The following is a 16,348-nucleotide window of genomic DNA, read 5'->3' on the forward strand; positions in this document are numbered from 1 at the left end:
TCTGTATTTATTGTAGAAGTACCAGGCCGGGTTGCACAGCTCTGTTCAGCAAGTTAAATTGGAGAAAACACGAATACAAAGGATAATTGTAGAGTGAGATGCAGTACAAGAAGAAAACAATACTCCAGTGACTGGAGTCACCTTGCACCAGACCCGGCGCTTGGTGAGTAGAACCCGAGGGGCATCTCTGTGAATCTGTCACTTTACTAGGAGGGGTCCATCTGCTCTGAGACCAAGATGATGTGTACTTTATCCAGAAACACTTGGGCTGGAGGGGGAAAGGCACTCTCTGAAAATGACTAATTGCAGATATTGTGTGGTTTTCTCTTTCCTGATAAATAAGATGTCAGCTAGCAGGAACTGTGGGTCTTATGTTGGATTCTTCATCATTGAATTGTCTTCTGCAGTTATTCGGTGGGATCAGGTGGGTGGCCTAGTGCATGATGGTAAGACTGTGCAAACGCGTCTGATCTCAAATCCAAGATGGAGGTGCACTTCTTGCATAGAGGTCATGTGGGTGCTGTTCTTTGTTCCTGCACTAGCATTGCTGCACCACTGTGTACTCCTTTCGGTAATGCACATGGACTTACCGAGACTGATACATTTGTTTGTTGTTCTATCCTAGAAAAAGGTGCCTCTAGTACTATTCCAAGGGTGAATTGATAGTTGGTCATGAGTTACTTTTTGTACTATTGTAGCATGCGGTTTTATGTTAGAACGGTTTTCTGTCAAATGTTCCATGGTGTTGGTTTGTGCTGTATGTGGTGTCATTGTTAATAAAGTGCTGCATGGCTGGTTCGATTTTAGTGCATTGGTCGTGTTGTCTGTTACCAAGGCTCACTCACTCCCTGAGACAAGTATAACTTAATGCCACCAGCCGAGCTGTCTAAACTTGAGAAACTTGGTGTCAGCTACCTCCTGGAAGTTGTAAACTGTGTAATTAGCTGCTTACTCCAACTTCAGGTGAGGGTTAAAGGAGATTTGATTGAACAATTCATAAAAGGGATGAAAAGGCACTTTGGGCCTGTGCCAGATTTAAAGGTCTGACTAGGATTGGTTCTTTTACCTGGACAGGAAGAGGTGCTCCACAGAGCTACAAGGGCCTCGTTTGTACTGAAACATCAGTCCTTTGCATTGGCGAAGGAATTAGAAAGCTGTTTTGTGAATGGGATGGTCTAGTGATGGGTTTAGAGTAGAATTATAGTATATTTTTGAAAGACACACAGGAAGCCAAAAATAGGAAACGCTGAAGAAGGGCCAGCTCGCCCTAAGCTGTCCTGTTATGCCATGCTGTTTATGCCCCTTTGGAGCAAGCAAACAAAATAATTTCCTTAACCCCTTGGGCGCAGCTGCGATTCTGCGCCTGTGCGGCACTTTTATTGAGTGGGCGGGTTCATGACGGCCCCCAGCCGTCATCAGCACACGAGCACCGTGATGCATGACGGCCGGGGGCCGTCATCAGCATGGAAGGGGTTAAATAGGGGTATTTACCCCATTTAGTTGCTTCTGTTTTCATATGTATCACGTTGTGATAGCTTTTACCTTCACGTGTAGACTCCTGTGGAACCCATTCCCTTCTTACCTTCTAGCACAATCTCTATCGTCAATTTTGCCTCGAGCTCCACTTCCATTGTGGTTTATTCATAAACCCTTTTCCGCTCTCTCCCTTTTGATGACTACTCGTCGTTGCCCTGCTGTCACGTCCCTTGTTAGTGTGAGGTTGGTACATTGTCCTACCTGGGTCCTCCCTCTGTGGTGCGCATCCCATAGATGTATCTACATCCTTCTGTACCTGACCAGTGAGCAGAGCCCCATCTCCTAGTCTGCATGGAGTAAAGCTATAAGCTGCAGCCAGTAAGTTCCTTTAGTTCCTATCTGTTTACTTGGGTCAGCAGTCTAAAGGAAATAAACTAAGTCCTTTTTATGCTGCAATGTAGCAAAAAGTAGTCAATTCAAGTACATTTGAAATGGCCTAATATCTTAGAATAGTTCCGTGAAGTGAAATATACGAGAAAAATGTAATATTCGTAGTCAGGATCACACATCATGTACATGTAACACAGTGTGTGGTCAGGGACACTAATAGGCCTTTATTTCCGTCACCCTTACATCTGATTCCTAGGGTTGTTTGCTCATGTGAGCCATTTTTTCTTAACTCAACTGTTATCCTTTAAGTTAATTTATCTTATCAACATTGGCTGAAACTGATCACCCTTAATAATATGTTACAGTTATAGCGCTTTTATCCAAAGCTCTTTATGCAGTACACTTTTATGTACAGCTATTACTCCCTTATCGAAATCGGTACTAGTTTACCTTATTGGAAGGATGAAAGGCTGAGTCGACTTTGCCAAGGTTCAGTCCTATTGGAATTCAGATCACTCACACAGATCTGAACAGTTAGTAGTCAATTTACTCAGGTACTTTGCTGACCTACCATTAGCAAGAAAGTGGAATTCATATAGCCCAATGCTCAGAACATATTGTTTGGGGTCAAGGACCACAGGTTTTCATATTTATTTTGGTTCACAAGTAAGCCAGGCCCCTGTGGCACAAACTATGTGGTTGCCAGGCTACAGTACTGCTGTATGGTTGTGGGGCAGAGGATTGTGTACCGCTAAGGCAATATCAGTCTTCATGTGCATAAAGTGTTGAAAGTTTTAAAAATGATTCTTTAATGTAAATTACTATTTTGGTGAGCATTCCGGAAATGCAGGGACCTGTAAGCTATGCTTGCAATAATCACTGTGGTTCCCGTATAAAAAGCCACCCTTGCTTGCAAAGTTTAACAATTTGTGCTATTTATAGAATACTCAATGATGGTGTGCAAAAATACACGCAGATGCACAGACAAGATTGTGAATATTTTCTTTCAAAGGGAAATGTAGAGAAAAACTGTACAACTTGAATGAAATGTTTTAGTAATCTATTGTGCAGTTATAAAAAGTATTTCTCGTAAACATCATTTCAGAAAACATGTCTGATGTACATCAATATTTTAACAAAAGGAGTAGCATTTGATAATCCTTGTTAAACTGTTAGGTGCAACACGAAAATGAATTAGGGCCCCCATTCTTAACCCTTTTGTTTACTGAGGCTTTTCCCACTGCAATGCTGAGCCATTTTTTTTGTGATTTGGGGCACTTTGCACATACATTTTATAACTTCGTTTCCTCAAAACATACCCAGGCCAGTTTTGTGTCCTTTCCCCCCATATGTTGGGGATTCAAAGGTACCCAGGGTTTGTGGATTTCTTTGGATGGAACTGGGTGAATGAAGAGACCGATCTGTGCAAGAAATCACATTTTCTTTTATTTTAAATTGCATCAACAAAAGGTTTGAAATTAAATGCCCCAGTACACAATGTGGAGGCATCAATCTTTTTGGCTCAAAAATGCCCATATTGGTGGTGTGGATAGCTGCAGAATTTGGGCCTGGGCTAAGCTGCTCTCAGGAAAACCTACTAAACCCAGACATTTTTTAAAACTAAACACCTAGAAGAATCCAGGAAGGTGTGACTTGCAAGGATCCCACAAACTTTTCTTACACCTAATACCCTGCAAAACTCAACCTTTGAGTAAAATCACAGATTCTACTCACATTCCTCAGCATCTGCTTGATCCACCAAATTCCTACCACCCATCTTGCACTTTTTCCTAATAAAAACAGTACCCCACTTGTATAGGTTGGCCTGTGAGAGCAACAGATGAAAGCTAACCGTCTGAAGTCAGTGTGGTCTTCGATGGTCCCTGGTTTAGTACATTTCTGTCGCAGGCAGTAGGCCTAGCCACACGTGGTGTAGCATCTATACATGTAGAAGTATTCAAGTGTTTGATGGTAGGAATTTCCTAGACCGCATCAAATTCCAGAATTTTCCCCTCACAGATATCAATGCATGGTTTTAGCCAAACTTTGACATTTGCAGGGCATCCTGAGTAAGAACATTTTGCAGGATCTGTGCAACCCCCACCAAACTGGATTTGTAGGTTTCAGAACCCCCCAGGGTTTGGAAGATTCCTGGTCGGTGGCTGACCCAGAGCCTAAGTAGTGCGCCCATTCATAATGGCACGTGGGAGGAAATTGGTATTTGCCCCCTCTCCGCCCGCCCATATGTCAAAACTACACTCAAATACATCGACATTTCCTCTGCTTGTCATGCTGATGGGGACGCCCTAGGCTCCAGTGGGCAGAAATACTGTTTAGTCACTTAGGGGTGGGGCATAGACCTAATGTCTGGTAGGCTTGCCCCTCCCCATAATTTTTATTCTAATAAACCAATTCCTGATGTGTAGTCAGCTGTATGCCTTACAGTGGGGCAGATATAACTCCTGCAGTGGGCCTCCAGTACAGAAAGAATGTGATGCCATTTAAGGGGTTAGTATCGGGCCCTATGCCTGCCCTCCCCAAACATTTAAAATTAAAATAAAGTAATATCCCCGTGTGTAGGGGGTTGTCTATCCAATCGACCTCAAGCAGATGCTTGTGAATTTAATTTTCGCATGAGCAAATACACAAGGCGCACATACAAAAATCTGCTGAGTAATTGCCAATTCACTTTTTGCCGGTGCTGACCTATACAAACAAGCATTGGAAATGCAATAGGTCTCGCAGTAGTAAAGTTTGAGCTATAGGTGTTATTTATTTTTTTGTTTTTTATTTATGTGTTGTTTTTTCTAAATAGCGAAATTAATAGCTTTCTTCTTTACAAAGCCAATAGTTATAATTTTTGTAAATGTGACACCTCTAGCATTTGTAAAGCAACATGTTTTGTATTAACGGGACTTATATGTGACTTATATGTATTGATATAAAAAAAAATCAATGGCTTTAAAAAAAAATTAATAATACGTAAATAAAATGGATTTTATTTTATATTGCCAATAGCTTAAAGTTTATTAAATATATTTAGTGAAGATGCTGTGGTTGCGCTGAGTGAGGGTGAGTGAGGGTGAGGGTGAGTGAGGGGTTGAGGGTGAGTGAGGGTGAGGGGTTGAGGGTGAGTGAGGGTGGGTGAGGGGTTGAGGGTGAGTGAGGGTGGGTGAGGGTGAGTAAGGGTGAGTGAGGGTGAGTAAGGGTGAGTGAGGGTGAGTAAGGGTGAGTGAGGGTGAGTGAGGGTGAGTGAGGGTGAGGGTGAGTGAGGGTGAGGGTGGGTGAGGGTGAGTGAGGGTGAGGGGTTGAGGGTGAGTGAGGGTGAGGGGTTGAGGGTGAGTGAGGGTGAGGGATTGAGGGTGAGGGGTTGAGGGTGAGTGAGGGTGAGGGTGAGTGAGTGTGAGTGAGGGTGAGGGGTTGAGGGTGAGTGAGGGTGAGGGTGAGTGAGGATGAGGTGTTGAGGGTGGGTGAGGGTGAGTGAGGGTGAGTGAGGGTGAGGGTGAGTGAGGGTGAGTGAGGGTGAGGGGTTGAGGGTGAGTGAGGGTGAGGGGTTGAGGGTGAGTGAGGGTGAGGGTTTGAGGGTGAGGGTGAGGGGTTGAGGGTGGGTGAGGGTGAGTGAGGGTGAGTGAGGGTGAGTGGTTGAGGGTGAGTGAGGGTGAGTGAGGGTGAGGGGTTGAGTGAGTGAGGGTGAGGGGTTGAGGGTGAGTGAGGGTGAGGGGTTGAGGGTGAGGGGTTGAGGGTGAGTGAGGGTGAGGGGTTGAGGGTGAGTGAGGATGAGTGAGAGTGAGGGTGAGTGAGGGGTTGAGGGTGAGTGAGGGAGAGGGGTTGAGGGTGAGTGAGGGGTTGAGGGTGAGTGAGGGTGAGTGAGGGTGAGGGGTTGAGGGTGAGGGGTTGAGGGTGAGTGAGGGTGAGGGGTTGAGGGTGAGTGAGGGTGAGGGGTTGAGGGTGAGTGAGGGGTTGAGGGTGAGTGAGGGTGAGGGGTTGAGGGTGAGTGAGGATGAGTGAGAGTGAGGGTGAGTGAGGGGTTGAGGGTGAGGGGTTGAGGGTGAGTGAGGGTGAGGGGTTGAGGGTGAGTGAGGTTGAGGGTGAGTGAGGGTGAGGGTGAGGGGTTGAGGGTGAGTGGGGGTTGAGGGTGAGGGGTTGAGGGTGAGTGAGGGTGAGGGGTTGAGGGTGAGTGAGGGTGAGTGAGGGTGAGTGAGGGTGAGGGTGAGGGGTTGAGGGGGAGGGGTCGAGGGTGAGGGGTTGAGGGTGAGTGAGGGTGAGGGGTTGAGGGTGAGGGGTTGAGGGTGAGGGGTTGAGGGTGAGGGGTTGAGGGTGAGTGAGGGTGAGGGGTTGAGGGCGAGTGAGGGTGAGGGGTTGAGGGTGAGTGAGGATGAGTGAGAGTGAGGGTGAGTGAGGGGTTGAGGGTGAGGGGTTGAGGGTGAGTGAGGGTGAGGGGTTGAGGGTGAGTGAGGGTGAGTGAGGGTGAGGGGTTGAGGGTGAGTGAGGGTGAGGGTGAGTGAGGGTGAGGGGTTGAGGGTGAGTGAGGGTGAGGGGTTGAGGGTGAGTGAGGGTGAGGGAGGGTGAGGGTGGGTGAGGGTGAGGGGTTGAGGGTGAGTGAGGGTGAGGGTGAGTGAGGATGAGGGGTTGAGGGTGAGTGAGGGTGAGGGTGAGGGGTTGAGGGTGAGTGAGGGTGAATGAGGGTGAGGGGTTGAGGGTGAGTGAGGGTGAGGGGTTGAGGGTGAGTGAGGGTGAGGGTGAGTGAGGGTGAGGGGTGGCCAACATCGCTATCCTCGTTAAACCAGTTGGCTCATCAGTGTTTGTCAACAGTGCGCCTTGTTGAGTAAGCAGAAAGAGATCGACGCCGGTTCGATAATGCCACAGCTCTGTGCTAACAAAAATGCGGAAAAAATAAGCATTTAAATCATTGGCAAATTCTACGGAAATTGATTGCAAATGGGAGCAGCTCTGCTTGCAAATCCTCCCTCCGTCGCCCAGGCTGCTGGACTGGAATTGCAGCAGCTAGAAGTGAGGAAGAAAAAAACAAGCAGCAGAGCACGGCGTCAGTGTTGGCATTGCTGGGGGGTAGGGGGGAAGTGGGGATTTAAAAAAAAAATGCGACACGGCGGGCAGGGGAGGGGGCGGAGCGGGGAGAGGGAACAGACGGAGGGAAGGCAGATAAGGGGAGGGGGGAGGAGAAATGCGACACGGCGGGCAGGGGAGGGGGCGGGGAGAGGGAACAGACGAAGGGACGGCAGATAAGGGGAGGGGGGAGGAGAAATGCGACACGGCGGGAGGCAGATAAGGGGAGGGGGGAGGAGAAATGCGACACGGCGGGAGGGGGCGGAGCGGGGGCCTGGAGTGCGGCTGAGGGAACTGATGTGCACGCGCTTTTAAGCTCAATGCGCATGCGCATTGAGCTTAAAAGTCACGGGCACTGCAAGGAATCGCCACGATTCCTTGCAAGTTGGACAAAGAGTGGATAAGTCCCCATAGTCTCGCTTGCTCGATGCGCATGCGCATCGACAGGCGAGACCTAAAAATGGTCAAACAGTGCAATTGGAAGTGATAATTGCATGCGCAAACTTGGCAGCCAAGAATTTGTTGCGCTTTTTATTTTTTGAGTACACATACTCTGGGGCTCTGAAGGCAGATCCTTTGTCAGTTGTTTTTAAATCACAATGTAAGGAAGTGCACATTGTCAGTATGCCTTAGGACTGACTCCAAACCCTTGTTTAAGAAGTTAACCATTTTATCTTCTGAGCATGGAGATTGACTAGAAGAAACGATCGCTCCTAGAATGGGGTACCAGTCAGATGACTCTGCTTATTTTAATGTCTCGCTGGAATCAGTTACCGGAACTTTTCTTCAAATTTTAATATTTCCACACTAAATATGTTGTGTTTTTATACCATTCTTGGTTTGCACCATTTGTATGGCCTTTGGGCTAGGACAAATAAATAAATTACTTTTTTATTATTGTTTTATTTTTTTATCAAGGGAGAAAATATTTTTTCTCATGGACACCCTCCTTTGCCTACACTTCCATCTTTTTTGCCCATCCTGGAAAAAACTCCACTTCTGCCCTTGCCAGGAGTAGATTTTAACCATTTGCAACATGGGAAGTGATTGGAGTGACTGGAGAGTAGTTAGTGAATACCCATAAACAAATCGTAGGCTTTCTGCCGAGTCTGGGTTTAAGTATGCAAAATGTATATATATATATTCAGAAGGGAAAATTGTTTGATCTACCCAGGAAATTGATCTTTCTTTCCTTTTCGGTCCCAATAACTTATAGTTATTCAGTCAAATATAAATATTGTTGTTTTCTCTTTGCAGATGAGTAAAACGTCAGCTAGGAGTTTTCAATTTTTGATCATATGTTGAAGACCACATCATTGAATTTCCCTGATATTGAGTTCAGATGTGATCATGTGTGTGGCCTTGTTCATGATGCATACCAGTTTGCTCATCCATTTACACAATGTAATTGATGGTGCATTTCTAAGTGTGATTTGGAACTTCCCTAGCAGATGACCCCACCCCATTCCTTTCTATAGCTGTCCTGGAGTAAAGGAAATTGTGATCTGACACACCACTTGTGAAAGAAAAAGTCGTTGTTCCAGTTTAGTAATTGGCAACCTATCAAACTCCTCTTCTTTTTGAGAAAGGCACAGAAAATATAATAGGAATCCAGCTCGTTTTGGAGCGCTGCACAAAGTGAGCTTTCTGTCACACTGAACGTGCCCTGACCAGATGCTCAATGGGTCCCATGGCCTACTAGCCAGGGGAATATTTCTGTTAGTTGTGTTTGAACTCTTGGTAACGCTTGGTAAATGTATCGTAGAATCCATGTATGGAGATGAAATTTGCAAGTATTGCTTGTCTAGGCTAACATGATTTCTTTAACCTCACACCCGCAGTGGTCTAGAAAGCAGAATTATGGAACATAATGCTGCCTAACACCCACTGACCAATTGGGTGCCTCATGCCATGGCAGTGTTAGTCTGGTGGTAGTAGTGGATTTGCTGTCTATTCGGGGTTCCAGCTCACTTGTTTCTCTGCTCCGAGTTAAAAGAAGACTTTGTACCTTGGGTTTGCATGAACAATTTGCGACTTCTAAGTGACTTTCAAAGACCTATCAGTCAGTTCCTCTGGAGAAATACTGGCATCTGGTTTGCATGATTGAACTTAAAGGTGTGAAGGCTGGCTTTGCATTACTTGGTCCACAAGGAAGTATTTGGCAGAGAATTGCATCTAGCCAGGAGTGTCGTTCAAAAGTTAAGATCTGTTAATGTGAATTTGAAAATGTGTCCGATCTCAAGCGAGCCTAATGATGTCTTGGACACCACAACAACGCTCTTAAGGTCTTAGCATGTTGAGTAGAGACAATTGGAAGAGCAAAGCCCTTTTTCAAGCCGTGGTAATTGACACCATGGGAAGTAATGCCTTCTTCCAATTTTGAAAAATCACAAATTTTGTTCTTTAAGAGAAAGATCGTTGTTCTCATTGTGAACCACTAGATCACTGATTTAATATACACTGCTTAGATTCATCTAGCTTGCATGCAAATTAACCATAGTGAAACGAAGTTCATAGTTTACATTTCCAACTATTCTACATTCATTGCAGAGCCTTTCAGGTTGTGATTTATTTTTCACTGCAATACTGTATTAATTGTGTACAGGCTGGACATGTTATCAGTAATGCAAAATCTTGAGTGTATTAAACTGTTTTTTAAAGATCCAAAACACTTGATGAGATTGCTCCATATATGGCATTTCTGTGTATAACTCACTTGTAGTTATAAAAACACACTTAAAATGTAAAATTCAATTAATGTTTCTAACTGTTTAAAATATGTTCCATTATTATTAACTCTGTTCTACATTTTGGGAACAATTTTTTACAACTTCCCAATTCTGATCCCATATAGATGTCCACTGAAACCCAAACAATTTGGTTTCTGGTTATAATATGTCCCAGGGATTGCTATGGTCATCATTTGGAATGGAATATGTGTATAATCAGACTAGGGATCTCTCTACATGCTTATGTTGTCTTGTGACGAAAGCGCATTGGTGGTGAATGCCAAGTAGGGTACCATGTTTATCTCGGCCCTCCATGTTCTCTTGCTCCAGATTATGGTTTCTTTCTTAGACAGGAAGATAAAAATGTCTCTATTGCACAGGGAGTTCTCTCACTGCATATTGGATATTTTAGCATTTTTCTTCCCAGCACCCCACGCCTGTCCTAGCTTTTCCAGGAAGAAAACATGTGTGGCACTGTGCCTACACTGTTTCCTGGCAGGATGCTCTGCTGTTGGAAGCACCGTGGATTCCCCTCATAGGTACTACAAGTTGGAAGGGTGGTAGCACTTCCAACTTAAGTGCTGCCAAAACCTCAAACCCTAAACGAGGCCCTCTAGTGGGGGCACGCAGCAACTGTGACAGCTGGAGTACCCCCAAAGGCTCCTCACTACCAGTGAAATGGATGGCACAAGTATCTGATTATCTCCTTATTGTCTGTAGGGGAAAAACATGTCCATTCACATTTCTATAAAAATATATTTAGCTGTCCTGATGAATGTATGTGGCAAAGAGTACTACATCTCATCCTTGTAAAATCAAAGAAACGGAATAGCTTCAGGTTCATAAAAATGCAAACGCTTACAAAGCACATAAAAACAATTGTAAATAGGGCCGGTGGACATAACTAAAATGGTGTATTTTTATTGGCTAATAGCCAGTCAATATCTACCCAGGAATTTCATAGCTAATACCTTTGACAAGCTTCATTACAGTATCAGCCCGCCGGTGAAGATCACAGAGCTGTATTAGGGAACTAGTGTGTTTCCTTAACTCGCTCAATGTGTTTGCACTGGGAGAATGCTGATGGAGAAGACAGCCTTAGAATCATTCACTATCCTGTGCCGAAGGCTGAATGTGTACATAATAGTGTTTCCCTTTGCTGCTCCAATTCCCTGAAATAAATGAGTATGAGCAAACATTCCTTTTCCAATTGTTTGTATTATAAATTTACATTGTTCAGGGTCTGAGAAAATATTGTACTTCATGACTTTTGCCTCTATTTCTAAATAGTAGCCTCATTGTTATATGTGACTTGCAAGGCTAAGTGTTTTAAAATATAGTTTCATTAATTTACCTTAAATGTAAAAAGCGGGGGGGGGGGAAAGGGCTTTTGCAAGATTTAATAGACCTCAAGTTTGGTCATGCACCTAGCCCCTGGCAATAACAAGAGTATATAACAAGCATTTGCAATGCAATAGGTCTCGCTTTTACAAAACTATTAAATGTGAGAACTATTGAATTGTAAATGCTTGTTTGTCAAAGCGCCCATGCAGCGCTTTCACGCATCCCTTTTCTTAGACAAGCCACGTCTAAAGTAATTGGTGTGGCCGACATTAAAGTGAAAGCGCGGCATGGATCGCTTTGACAAAACAAAAAGCATTTGGTGTCAAGTTGACAAACAAATATTTTTTGGTCACTTTGAAAAGCAAAACTTTTTTTTTGTAAAAGCGCCCCATGCCGCACTTTCACTGTAATGTCGGCCACGGCCATTTCTTTGGACGTGGCTCATATAAAGTAAGGTGCCTTGCTTATATTAAAATGAAAGCACTGATTAAGGCACTACAAAAAAAAAGAAAAAAAAATTCAAAGAAACGGAGTGTGGCTGCTCTATTTAAAGCGGACCACGCAGGAAAATAAAAAAAAAAAGGCGCGCTGCCCTCTATTGAAAGCGGACCGCACCGGAAAAAGAAAGAAAAAATGGCACGTGGCCCTTGCAAGAAAGCACTTTGTGTATGGAGTAGGACAAAATAATTAAAGAAAATAGTTCTCACAGACTAAATACACACAGAAAATAGTTCTCTCAGACTAAATAAACATACAGTGTAACCACACAAGTATAAGGTCCAGTCTTTATGCGAGGTTACAAATGCAGACAAGGCGTTATTAAGGAAGGACTAACAAGCCTATTAATGAATCAGAAACAACCATTTAGAAAGGGCAGTAACAGGAGCCAATTGAAAAGATGGGCAGAGCTTCAAGTTCATACCTGAGTACAGCATGCGCTGCCCAGGCTCGACAAAAAATGAACAATGTTCGAGGCGTATATCCCATTGACAGTAATTCATAAAGTTAGCAGCGTAGACATTTTCTTCATAGAGGTCGTCTCTTCAGCATGATTGTTTTATTAAGTAAACAAAGAACAATAGTTTTAGAAGCGTTATCAACCTGGTTATATTTTTAATTCAAAGACAACAATTTTCAATTAAAATAGGCATACACGTGCTTCGCGAATTTTACAAATTCTAATGTCACTTCATCAGGGCCAAAACGACATAATTGAAAGTATATGTTGCAGTGTTTCTCAAAATCAAACCAGATAAAACAAATACATCCTTAATGGTCTCCTGTCCTGTGACGTTTGACAGATGATCTTCCATTACTAAGAAGAATTGACAGGTTCAAATATCATAGCAGCCGTCTACTTTTCCATAATTGTGTATAGGGTATATATAGTAACTTGTTTTTATATTGAAAATAAATATGTATTTTTAAATGTGATGTGTATCCTTACCTTATGTGCAACCCACAATAAAAATGATTTCAAGCCATTGGAGATTTATGCATGGAGAGGAGACTATTTTAAAGAGAAAGTGGGAAAACATAAGAAGAAAATTGTAATAACCAAAATACAAACCATAGAGTCTTGGGGCCCATTGAGGCACGGATCTATTAATTTCAAAACCGCTCTGAAGAGCTTCCTGTACCGCTAAAAAAACTGTACTCTCATACATTTTATTTAAAAAAATCATTCTATGTTCACCAAAATGTTAATATTTTAATATCAAGGAGATATTAAGCGACAAAGAAAATGAGTAGCCAAAGCAAACAAATGTGGAATGCATATGCTGGACATGCAGCTTTCTCTCTCAGCTATTTTTAGCCTCTTTAGAAAGCTATTATGCCATAAATGGCTGAACCCCATACATCCCCTTACATTTGTAACTGGTTTGTGTCTGCATTAATACCTTAATGCATATTAAAGGAAAGGCTGCTTATTTAACAGCTCCTATTCTAGCAAAATAAAGTGTTCAGGAGTGCCTCTCTTTTTGTCTTGAAAATACGTTAGCACTCTAGTAGTTCTTTGGAAATCTGTGGTGAAACTATTGTGGAACATTGATGAATCAGCTAAAAGACTGCTGCTGGTGTTTGAAGTGTATGTTTCACTCAGCATGCAGGACGTTTTCCGACATGGATGAGAAAGATATTTGAGAATTTATAGAAAACGTGTCCTTGTTTGAGGCCTCTAGACCACAATTCAAACGTTCTATGACAAAATAAGTCCCTTATTGTGTTCATTTACTGGAGTTGCTTCCATAGGGATTTATTTCAGTTCCACAACTCCTATTTCCCCAACATGGCATTCAGGAGTACTTAACCTTGTCGCGAATGTAGAGTTAACATTCTATGTTTATCAGAACTGAGACGTGAATCTGCCGTAGAACATTTATTTATTTATTTATTATGAGTCTTATATAGCGCGTGGTTACCCTTGGGCATCCCAGCGCTTGTCAAGGTATCCGTCAACCCGTTGCAAAGCCAAATCCAACATCTTAAGACGGGAAGAGATGTGTTTTCAGAAGCTTCCGAAAACAAAGAGTGCATGTCTCAAGGCGCATTTTCAATAGGAGCGCATTCCAGAGGATGGCTGTATGCATTGAAAATCTTCTGCCGCCAGTGCGGGCCTTATGAACTCTGGGGACCTGAAGCAGAAGTTTCTGATCAGAGCGAAGAGCTCTGTTCGCTTTATAGGGCACCACTAACTTCCTTAGGGAGGGGGGGTCCTTTCCCTTGGAGGATCTTATGGGCAGTGCAGAGAGCTTTAAACGTAACCCTCTCTCGCACCGGGAGCCAATGCAATGTTTTCAAGGCGGGCTTAGCTGATTGCCTCCTTGGCGCGTTAGTCAGCATTCTGGCCGCAGCATTTTGCACCTGCTGCAGCTTGCTGAACGTAGCTTCCGGGGCGCCAAGGAATATGGCATTACAGTAATCGAGCCTAGAAATAATTAGCCCCTGGATGAGTAATCTCCTCGATGGCAAGGGGAGAAGAGGCAAGACTTTACGGGCTGAGCGAAGAAGCCCAAAACAGATCCCCGCCGTTTTCTTAGCCTGGGTCTTAAAAGAAAGATCTTGCTCCAACCATACTCCCAAACTCTTGATCTCCTGCTTGGGGCTGTGGAGCTCACCCAGGCAGCTGGACCAAACGGTCGAGGGAAGAGAGGGAGTCTTGTGCCCTAACAGCATTATCTCGGTCTTAGAACCGTTTAGTTTGAGCGACGATTCACACATCCAAGTGTGTACATTGGTCAGGCATAGGCGCAGCGAGTCTGGGTTCTTCTCCAGTTGGGATAATGCAACCACCAGCTGGGTATCGTCAGCATAGCTGACAATTTTTATCCCAAAAGGGGCGACCACATCCTCCAGGGGGGGCCATATAAACGTTAAACAACGTAGGGGAATCGGCTAACTGACTTTTGCTGCTGTTAGAAGTACATGTTTTACTCAACATCCCAAACTTTTATATTTTTCACATGTGCAAGGAAGATATTTGTGAACTTATAGAAAATGTGTCCTCATTTTAGCTTTCGGAGCACTTGAAATAATTTCCATGAGAAAGTTGTGAAATAATTTGTTTTCTTTCTGACATGCACATTAAATTCCAGCAGAAGATCAGCATTTTTAAAAGGGTAAAAGCATATTAGAATTCACCCCAATTTCTAGAAATAATATACTAGAAGAGCAAAGAACTCCAAAATCTTAGACACACCAAAATATTATTTTCAGAAAATCTGCTCCAGCACCCTTGATCGTGCAACAAAGAACACCCTCCTCAACTTCAAACCCAACATTAGTATAGCAGAGTAATGAATAAGTAAATGGGATGACTCAATAATTGAATTCTAGATCAGGGAAAAAGTTAAAAGGTTTAAGTAAAAAAACGTAATTAAGTGGTTTAGAGACCTCTGTGAGCTATTCTGTTAGGCCCAAGAAACCAGAATTATTCCAAGTACCAATGAGCCGCAAATTCATAAAAGAACGCATCCCTAGTTATTAAAAAAGTCATCAAAATAAACAATAAATTGGACAGTCGAAGAGGAAAATAATTTTTTGGGTTATCCCCAAAATCGGGTATTTTTATTCTCATTGTATGAATAAGTGATAAGCAAAGAGTGCAAATTCAGCATGGCATGACTAGTAAGAACTCATATTGGACAAATCAGAAGTAGAAGTGTCACAATAACGCACATAACATGAACCCACTTTTTAGAAACGCTCCAGCAGATTCTGTGTTGTTGCTGTCTAGAGGTACACAACACAATACGAAAATCATTTCAAACCTAGACCCACACACTAGTTAGTGTATTCTACCAGGCTCCGAAAAGAACTGCTGCAGAAATCTCTGTGGGGTTGCTACATTTAATACACAAAGAAAGTTTAATTCACGATACATGTACTCTAAGGAAAATAACTACATACAGTATCTTGTAATCTGAGAAGACTGAGCGGAGAGAAGTCACACGGGGAAATTGTGGGGGGAATGAGCAGGAGAAAGGGGAACAGAACACTTGAAAAGCATAAAAATAGTGTCTGCGTAAAAACGTTCACAACTAAATCACATTAGCAAACACTTCTAAATTACATCTCAAATCATTTTTAGTGCAAAACTAATAATTCATTGGTTATATCTAAAATTAATCATAAAAATCAGTGACATTCATAGTTAATTCTTACTCAAAATTGTGCATACATTTTTTTTTGACAATGCCACCAACAAATGATGTATACTGTGACTAAAGTCTGTCGCCTTTCTGTGCACTCCTTTTTGTGACCCTCAGAACCTGGAATTCACTACACTGCATTTCACCTGGACAAAATGGTGGAGCTTTATTACTAAAAAATGTTTCTTGTAAACTTCTACCTAAATAGTCTGATGAAGAACACACCATTTAACAAACACTTTTCTTAGTTTCACCCCAAACTTAAGTGTCTGCTTTACCATAGCAATATTTTCTAAGTATGAGGGCACTCTCGGGTTGTTATTGACCAACGTGGAGTAGGGTCCTCAGCTTCACTGTGGATTCCCCGACTCATCCCATGTCAACAACCTGGTAGTGTCTTTTGCTTGGCTAACATTGTTGAATTCTAAGTGGCATGTGTTGTGTAAATGACAAATGTTATTATAATATTCTTTAACTCTTCTTGTGTTAGAGGTTGTCCTAGTTATTGAGATTGTATTCAATTTTTTTCGTTCTAGGCAGGGACACATCATATCTACTTTCACTTACTGTAGATTAGCTAATATTTACAAGGGCTGCATGTGCTCCTTATGCCTGTGAAGCAGGCCTAGAATGGGAACTCTAGTTTAAACAAGTGCGGCGTTTCTGTCATAGAATGAGAGCTCCTTCGAAACA

General features: G+C 43.0%; 1 protein-coding gene across 1 annotated transcript in view; it reads left to right on the forward strand.

Annotated features, from left to right (window-relative positions):
- Nucleotides 1–16,348, forward strand: part of SFMBT1 (Scm like with four mbt domains 1) — a 433,177-nt gene that overhangs the window by 89,519 nt on the left and 327,310 nt on the right. The window contains exon 2 of the mRNA XM_086939186.1: nt 17–163. The gene's annotated coding sequence lies outside the window, so the exon portion shown is untranslated. The remainder of the gene's footprint in view (nt 1–16; nt 164–16,348) is intronic.

This window comes from Lissotriton vulgaris, chromosome 9 (genome assembly GCF_964263255.1).
Source record: "Lissotriton vulgaris chromosome 9, aLisVul1.2, whole genome shotgun sequence".
Lineage (NCBI taxonomy): Eukaryota > Metazoa > Chordata > Amphibia > Caudata > Salamandridae > Lissotriton > Lissotriton vulgaris.